The sequence below is a fragment of the Trachemys scripta genome, chromosome 5, assembly GCF_013100865.1.
Source record: "Trachemys scripta elegans isolate TJP31775 chromosome 5, CAS_Tse_1.0, whole genome shotgun sequence".
Classification (NCBI taxonomy): Eukaryota; Metazoa; Chordata; order Testudines; family Emydidae; genus Trachemys; species Trachemys scripta.
This window is the reverse complement of record NC_048302.1, coordinates 31,696,867-31,704,887: the sequence shown is the minus strand read 5'-3', so window position 1 is coordinate 31,704,887 and position 8,021 is coordinate 31,696,867. Positions and strand designations below refer to the sequence as shown.

Below are 8,021 nucleotides of genomic sequence, written 5' to 3'. Positions count from 1 at the left end.
TAATGACAAGTTTCAGAGTAACAGCCGTGTTAGTCTGTATCCGCAAAAAAAAGAACAGGAGTACTTGTGGCACCTTAGAGACTAACAAATTTATTAGAGCATAAGCTTTCGTGGACTACAGCCCACTTCTTTGGATGCATATAGAGTGGAATAAATATTTATAATAAATAATAAATAAATATTTATTCCACTCTATATGCATCCGAAGAAGTGGGCTGTAGCCCACGAAAGCTTATGCTCTAATAAATTTGTTAGTCTCTAAGGTGCCACAAGTACTCCTGTTCTTTTTGCACTGAATAGTAACTTACTCTGGTAAAATAAGCTCCTTGAGACAGGGACTGTCTTTTCGTTATGTGTATGTACAATGCCTCCGGCAATAGAGCCCTTATCCAGACTGCAGCCACTAGATGTAATACAAATAGTAAAAAATAATACTCAGTTTTAGTAAGGGTGGTAAATCTGGCCATAAATTTGTTTCTGACAAAATAATTCAATTTTTCTTGTCCACACCTTTCCAGACTTAAGTCACACTTCTTCTTTTTCTAAGTATAGTATTTAAAATATGTATCTAAAGTATTCGTATTTATTGTGATACTATACCATCCGCAGGTAACAATGCAATCATGAGAATAATATCCCCTGTAAAGCTACTTTAGGAGACTTGCTTTTTTATTTCCTTGGATTTGTCATGGGTTGGCATTTCGACAGTCTTACTTTCATGACCAGATCATCTTGTCAACTGAATGGCATATGTATTTTATAATAATTAATTAATATCCTGAATTTATGTTGTCTGACACAATCATTTTAGCGTTAACTGTAACTACCGAGTAGTAATGCTACAAGAAATATTTTAACTTCTAAATTGTCAAAATGGTCAGTGGCTCACATTGGCAACTCATCTGACAGGCTATCAGCGAAAGAGCAGGCTTAATGCACACTAGTGCTCTTTAAATGAAGGAAATGCTGATTTCCTATATATTTTTTGCAGTTTCTTCTCACAAAATGCAAAGATCAAGCATTAATCAGGATATAAATGATTTTCCTACAGCAAGAGAATTTAGCAAAGCAGATAGTGAATTCTGAGTATGCAAATCTTTACTCCTTGATATCATCTCCCTACTGTTTTATCACAGTCCCATTTAAAAAAAAAAAAGTAGAGCCATACATTATTAATATAACCCAGAATTAACTCCGAGGACTATGGGTAAAGTTTTCAAAAGCATCTAAGTGACTTAGGAGCCTAAGCTCTATTTTCAAAAGTGACTTGGGCACGTAGGAATGACTTTCAATGAGACTTATTCTCTGAAGGATGGAATTTTCAAAAGCACCTAAATCCCATTTTCAAAAGTGATTTAAAAGCCTAAGTCTCATTGGGAGTCAGTGGACTTAGGCTCCCAATTGCCTAAATCACTTCTGAAAATGTTTTACTCTAGCTTTGACCCTGTGTACATAGTAGTTACCCTTAAAAACTATACTGTGGTTATCACCTGGGATCCCACAGTAGTTCTCTATATTTAGAATAGTGAATAATTATGGTACCTTAGGTACCATTGTGTAGTAGCTGTGGGTAGCTATTGCATCTTCAAAGATGACCACTGAAATTTTAGCTGCCTTTTCCTATCTATAACCAGTGTGTCAGGATGACAATCCAAGTCCCATGGTTTTTATTTTTTATGACCCAATAGAGCTTACTATAATTCCTTCCTTGACACTGACATACTATAGGCAGCACACCTTCCATCTATCTTATTCTCTTTCTGCCATGTGCTGCCACTCAATCTATGTATATAACTCCTACTGATAGCAAGAGTTCCATCAAGGATCTAAGTGGCCCTTTTGTTAGTTATTTTTAATGTTGACTATGTTTTATCTTGAATAATGTGCCTTGTCAAAAAAAATATTGTTCACCGTGTATATATATATATATCTATGCCATACTTGTTCATCTGTACAATATAATCAAGTGTATAGGATCAATGGCTATTCGAATTTAACATTAGTGTACTGCACATGTTGGTAATGTCACATGTCATGAATATGCTCTTAATGTGTGTCATACCCATTTCATCTCATTCAACCAGGGTCAACCAGGGCGAAATGGCTATCCGGTAACTGCTCTATCATATCTTTATGAGAGCTTTTTTTACTCTCAGAATCATTCTTTTCTTTTCTGTCTTTTTATTTGTCTCTGCCTTATTAACCTTCACATGAACTAGGGGAAATTCACCCTTTCCTGATGTTTCTCAAGTGCCTAGAGAACATAAGGCTTTTTTTATTTTTTAAATGTTTGCTTCTTCATGTAGCAGTTCTTTATAAATGTTCTAGTGAGATGGACATGTACAAGATATGCAGAGTTTGATACCATTGTAACACAATGCAGAGTTTGATACCAGAAATGTTTTGTTTGTTGAACTTGTGTATTCCTGCGCACGCACAGATAATTTTTTCACCGTAATTTTAAATGTTACTTAAACTGGATCCTGCATATCAGTTTTCTCTATCAGAAAGCTATTCAGTTGGCATGTTGAACCTCTAAATCCTCCACTTGCATTGCATTCTGTTCCTTTTGGCTGCTTAGTTCTATGCATCTTGAGCAAAATAATTGCTAATATAAGGGTCTTAGCAGTTGCCTGCAAAGCCTATAATAGAGCAATTTTATGATAATGTATATAATTCACTTTTGTGTCATCTTCATTTACATCTTTATGGCTTTCTGTCTAAAAAATGGAAATGTATGAAATAATGCATCTTTTTTGAAAACCACCAATGAGAATTTTAGGAAATAACCAGTCAGCAGCACAAGCTTGAGTTATAATGTCACCTTTGTAGGATACAGAGTGTGACCAGTATCAGATATATTTTTGAAACCAAGTGACAAAAGATATTATTGGATAAATCTGAGAGAGAATATAATTGCACAACATAGTAATTGTTTAAGTCTGGTTTTGATCTTATTTTAAGCACTTACTGGTAGTTTGGGGCCTTCAGAACTTGGGTTTGCATGTTCAAATCAGGCAGTTAGATGTCTGATTGCTCAGTATGTGTTAACAAATGCTGTGTGTTTATGCAAACCACAGCGTTGGGGCCCTCCAAATTAGAGGTCAGGTGGAAGCCACTATGGAAATCTGCCCCTAAAATCTTCAGTGTATCTGCTTAGTTTACTGGGGCGGGAGAGGAGGGCAGAAGGAGTGTGTGTGGAAACACCAACCCAACCCTATCAGTAGTTTAAAGGCAGCATTGTGGTGAAATAGCCAACAAACAATTTGGCAGAATTGCATCTAAAGAACATGGACATGCTGAAACTCCGTTATAGTCAAATACTGTAGCATGAAAGACCTAAATTGCTTCAGAGTACAAACTGTAATTCCATTTATAATGTTTAGACCAAAGTCGTTCTGTGTTAGGGGGAAAAAATATTTGACAACAATTCTCTTCTGCCTGATGCATACGCCTACATGTTCGGATTACAGAGGATGGTGTTTCCAAAGAACCCCCAGAGAGCTAGACTCCCTGACCATATGGAGATTCAATAGGAACTGGGTGCCTAGCTCCAGCCAGAATCGTAATTGTCATTGATGCATGGTGAGGATAATGTAGGAAGCAGAAAGAAGCTAGATTAAACTCGTATTGCTTGATTTGAGATGTAAACTGAGAACACTTGATCTGCCCAGTCTCTGGTTCCACTCCATCTACTTTGGGCCCTAGGATCCAGGGGCTACAAAAGCTTCTCAAAGCCACTTTGTGTCCTCCACCCAGGCTTCTGAGCATGGGTTGGCTGGACCAGAGTTCCTCAAGGGCTACATGGTAAAAATTAGAACTGAAGTAATGCTGAATGTCATTTTTGCCATTATTAAATTAAATGCATGGAGCTATCAATTTCATAACCTGAGGCAGATTATTGATTTTGTATCCACACGTGTGTGTGTGTGTGTGTGTGTGTGTGTGTGTGAAAGGAAGAGAGCGATTTTGAAAAGTGCTCAGCATTGACCTAAGTCTGCTACCACTGAATGGGAGTGATGGGAAGAATTTGGTCCTAATTATCAAAAGCCGTATTCTGACTGGTTGATTGGCCCTTCTAAGTGAAATTACAGTCACCTACTAATTTTTATCCTGAATGGAATTTAATAACAAACAAAATACATTTTTAATTTTTTATACCATCCTATGCAATTCTATAGCAGGGATCTCATTCTCTGATAAATTCACCGGGTATTTTGGAACCCTGTTTGATTCCTTATTACTTTCATCATGGTTAAGCTTTGTAGGAGATACTACCTCACCCATCTTGTCTGTCTATGTACTTATATGGTCCCCTTCACCTTAGTATCTCAGGGCCTCCATAGTACTGGAATGCAAAGTTCCCCCGAGGAGTTTCCCTGGCATTGTTCCAGGGGAAGAGAGATGATTTATGGTGTTTCTCCTACACTCTCCCATGACATTAGCGGCCCCCACCCCCAAAAAACCTGCTGATGCCCCAAGAGCCACAAGATCTCTGGGACCAGTGGAGGCATAGGGCTGCTCCTTGTGCATGAGACCTGGTCTACATTACAAAGTTAGATGATGTAAGTCCACTTGGGTCGACTGTTATGCATGTGTGTACACTAAAATTTTTCTCCTGCTGAATAAGCGACCCATTACAACAATGCATTAACACCACCACTTCCCCGAATGATGAGGGGCCATGGTTGACTTAGGTCGATGCAGTGTGAGTGTAGACACTCCATTAGTTGTGTTGACCCTAAACGTTTTCCAGCTGGTGTTCCTCAATGCCCACAACAACGACTGCTCTGTTTACAATTTTGAATTCTACTGCCCAGCATTCAGAGACGAGAAGCACACCACCTCACTTTAAAACCCCTTGTGTTTTTGAAATGCCTTTTACTGAGTGCCTAGCTTGGTAGCACAGCTAGCAGCTCACCTTTGTCACGTTCATCCTGCTGTCCAACTGACCATACCAGCTCCACGCACACAGATTGCTACTCGACAAGCTGCTGCCTGAAATAGGCAAGATGTCTTGAATCTCCCCGGGATGTGGTGGAGAGAGGCTGTGCAACCATACCTATGGACCAGCTGTAGAAATATCGACATCCAGGAGCAAATTGCATGGGGGATGCTGGCAAAGGGGCACAATAGAGATATGCAGCACCACTGTGTGAAAGCAAAGGAACTATGCCAGGCAAACCACGATGTGTGAGAGGGCAACAAGATTTGTTACTGCCCTGCAGACCAGCTGCTTCTACGATGAGCTGCATGCCATACTTGCAGTGACCCCCCGCCAGCACCCTGCAGACCACTGTGGATATCTTAGAGGAGCCCGAGACCCATGCCGTGAACAGTGAGGAGGAGGGGGTTGGGAAGGGAGATTCAGCAGGAAACTCAAACCTGGAGAGCGCCAGGATTGTTTGACACTCCACAGGAGTCTAGGTAGTCCAGCTAGGTGAGAGCAGATGAACACACTCATGAAGGGGAAGGGAGCTTAGGTAAGGGAGTATGTGCATTATTTCTTGTAAAAAAATTTTTTTGGCTTTTCCTTTCCCTTAAACCTCATCTCCCTCTCTCCTTCTCGCCTCTCACCTTTGTTCCCCATTTAAAAATGGTGTCTGGTTTGTCCATAAGTTAAGACACCGGAATCAACTTTTTATCGCTACACTGATATAATATAGTAAAATACAATGTTAGGGAATAAGTTCAAAAATAGTAATATGGCAGTCTGGTTACACAGTCCACATCAGATCAGTATCTTGTGCTTGGATAGAAGTAGAACAAACAGAGGTAGAATCAGTGTCATCATTTCATTTCTTTGGCTCGTTGGGCTATGTGTCAGGACCATGCAGAGTACTCTGTTTATCTGAATAGGGGTCTCTCTTTTATCCTCTTGAGAGATCTCGATGAAACTTTCATGAGGATACTCTGCAATCCTCTTCCTGAGATGTTTACTGTTTACTTCCATGTTCACTTGGGATTGTAAACTATGGTTGTTCCTGTTAACAGTGTTGGTAAACGGTTTTTTAACCTTGTATGTGTGTGTTTGCACTTTAATTTTTTAACTGCTGTTCTGCACACAATAAAGTCTTATTTTTGGAAATTAAGAGGATCTTTATTAGTTCACACCAAGCATTACACAATTCATAGCAGCAGGCAAAGACCCAACCAAGATATAATCTAAAGTACACAAGAGAGAGAATATTTCATGAAAGCAATGGAGAATTGCACTGTGGCTGACTGTTAAAATGTTCTTTTAAAGGTTCCCTTAGCTGCAGAGCTCCATGGTTGGCTCTTCTAATAGTCCTCATGTCTGGCTGTTGAAATTCAGCAGACAGACGGTCAACCTTGCCCCTCCACCTTGGAGGCAGCTTTTCCCTTGTTGCCTCACAGATAGTATGCAGTACACATCATGCAGCTATAACCACTAGGATGTTTTTCTTGCTGAGATCCAGTCTACTGAGTAAACGACAATGTTGCTTCAACCTCTCAAAAGCACGTTCAACGGTCACAGAGATACCAACCCTCCCTAATGTTCTGTAATCCTCCCAATTTTTATGTGTAGTTATGAAATTACTAATTCAGGCTTAAATCTACAAATTTTGCAAGTTCCGCATATGGCATGTGAGTGTGTGTATGTGTGTCACTCACCAGCACCTGGGTCACTAACACAACAAATAGTGGGGGGGCATTCTTCTCTGCCTCTCCTGTGGCACATGCACAGACTGCACGGTGAGGGTCTGATAGGAGGTGAGCTGTGGTGATGTTGAATGTGCCGGGGCACTGCGGATTCACCACCCAAGCCACAGGCTATGTATTGTCATGTAATTGATCCACGTGAACCCTGTTGGACTATCTTAACATACTCTACGTATCTAAAGCATGCCAGCAGAGTCCACAGTGGGTGGTTAGAATGCAACAGACAGCCTGTGTCTTGGGCAGTGAATTCAGTGCCCCAACTGTGGCTTGCCACCTATTGGACCCTCACTGCACAGTCTGTTGGGGAGAAGAAGATGGAGGGGCAGGAGGAGGTGGTGGTGGCAGAGGAGGGAGAAGAGGAGGGTAATCCTGGGAAGGAGGTCCAAGCCTGGAACTGGCCAAGGGAATTAAGACCCATAGGAGTTGCACAGGAGGGCAACTTTCCTAGGACTGATTCTCCCTTCCTCCCTGTTTGGCACTGAGGGGCCATGGTGCAACAAGGGTAGGGGCCAGCCATCATCTTGACCGTAGACAGAGAGGGGAGGGGGTTGCAGGAGAGGTCCCAATTTCTGCGGGGTGAGGTGCGAGGAGGCGGGGGGGAGAGGGAGAGGCCACTTTCTGTGGGGATAGCACAAAGGGTGGGAGAGAGGTCCAAGGAACCTCCCTAATTCCTCCCTACTTTTTTTCAATAAACATCCCTAAAAGTCTCAGAGCAAGGTTTGCATCTCTGCAATCATTTTGCACCCACTCAGCTGATAAATGACTCTTTCCTTGGTGCTGTCAAGGTGGCCACTGTACAGCTTCACAAGCCAGCGGAGCAAGGTGTAGGCTGGGTCCCCCAGAATCACTACTGACATTTCATTGTCTCCAGTGGTAATCTCATGGTGGGGAAAGATGTACGTCCATGCAGGTTTTTGAAAAGTACTGGTGTCCTTAAAGATGCAAGTATCAAGCAGCTTCTCTGACCAGCCCACACTGATATCAGTGAAGAGCCCCCAGTGATCCACTAGCGCTTGCATAACCATAGAAAAGTATCCCTTTCTGGTGATGTTCTCAATATGAAGTTGGGCTGTTGCCAGAAGAGAGAGATGGCGCCGTCTGTTGCCCCACCACTGTCTGTCGCCCCACCTGTTGCTGAAAATCCACCCACTAATTCCTGCATGTTACTGAGCATCACAGGCCTGTGTAAGAGGAGATGTTTAATGGCCTTACACACTTGGGTCACAATGACCCCCACTGTGGATTTTCCATCTCCAAAATGATTGCCTACGGATAGGTAGCAATCCAGCGTTGCGAGCTTCCAGACCATGATCACCACTGGCATCTCCACTATCATT

The 8,021-nt window shown here is 41.7% G+C and overlaps 1 protein-coding gene across 5 annotated transcripts in view; it reads left to right on the top strand.

Moving 5' to 3' along the window:
* COL25A1 (collagen type XXV alpha 1 chain) overlaps window positions 1-8,021 on the top strand; it is a 414,275-nt gene that overhangs the window by 203,355 nt on the left and 202,899 nt on the right. The window lies entirely within an intron of this gene.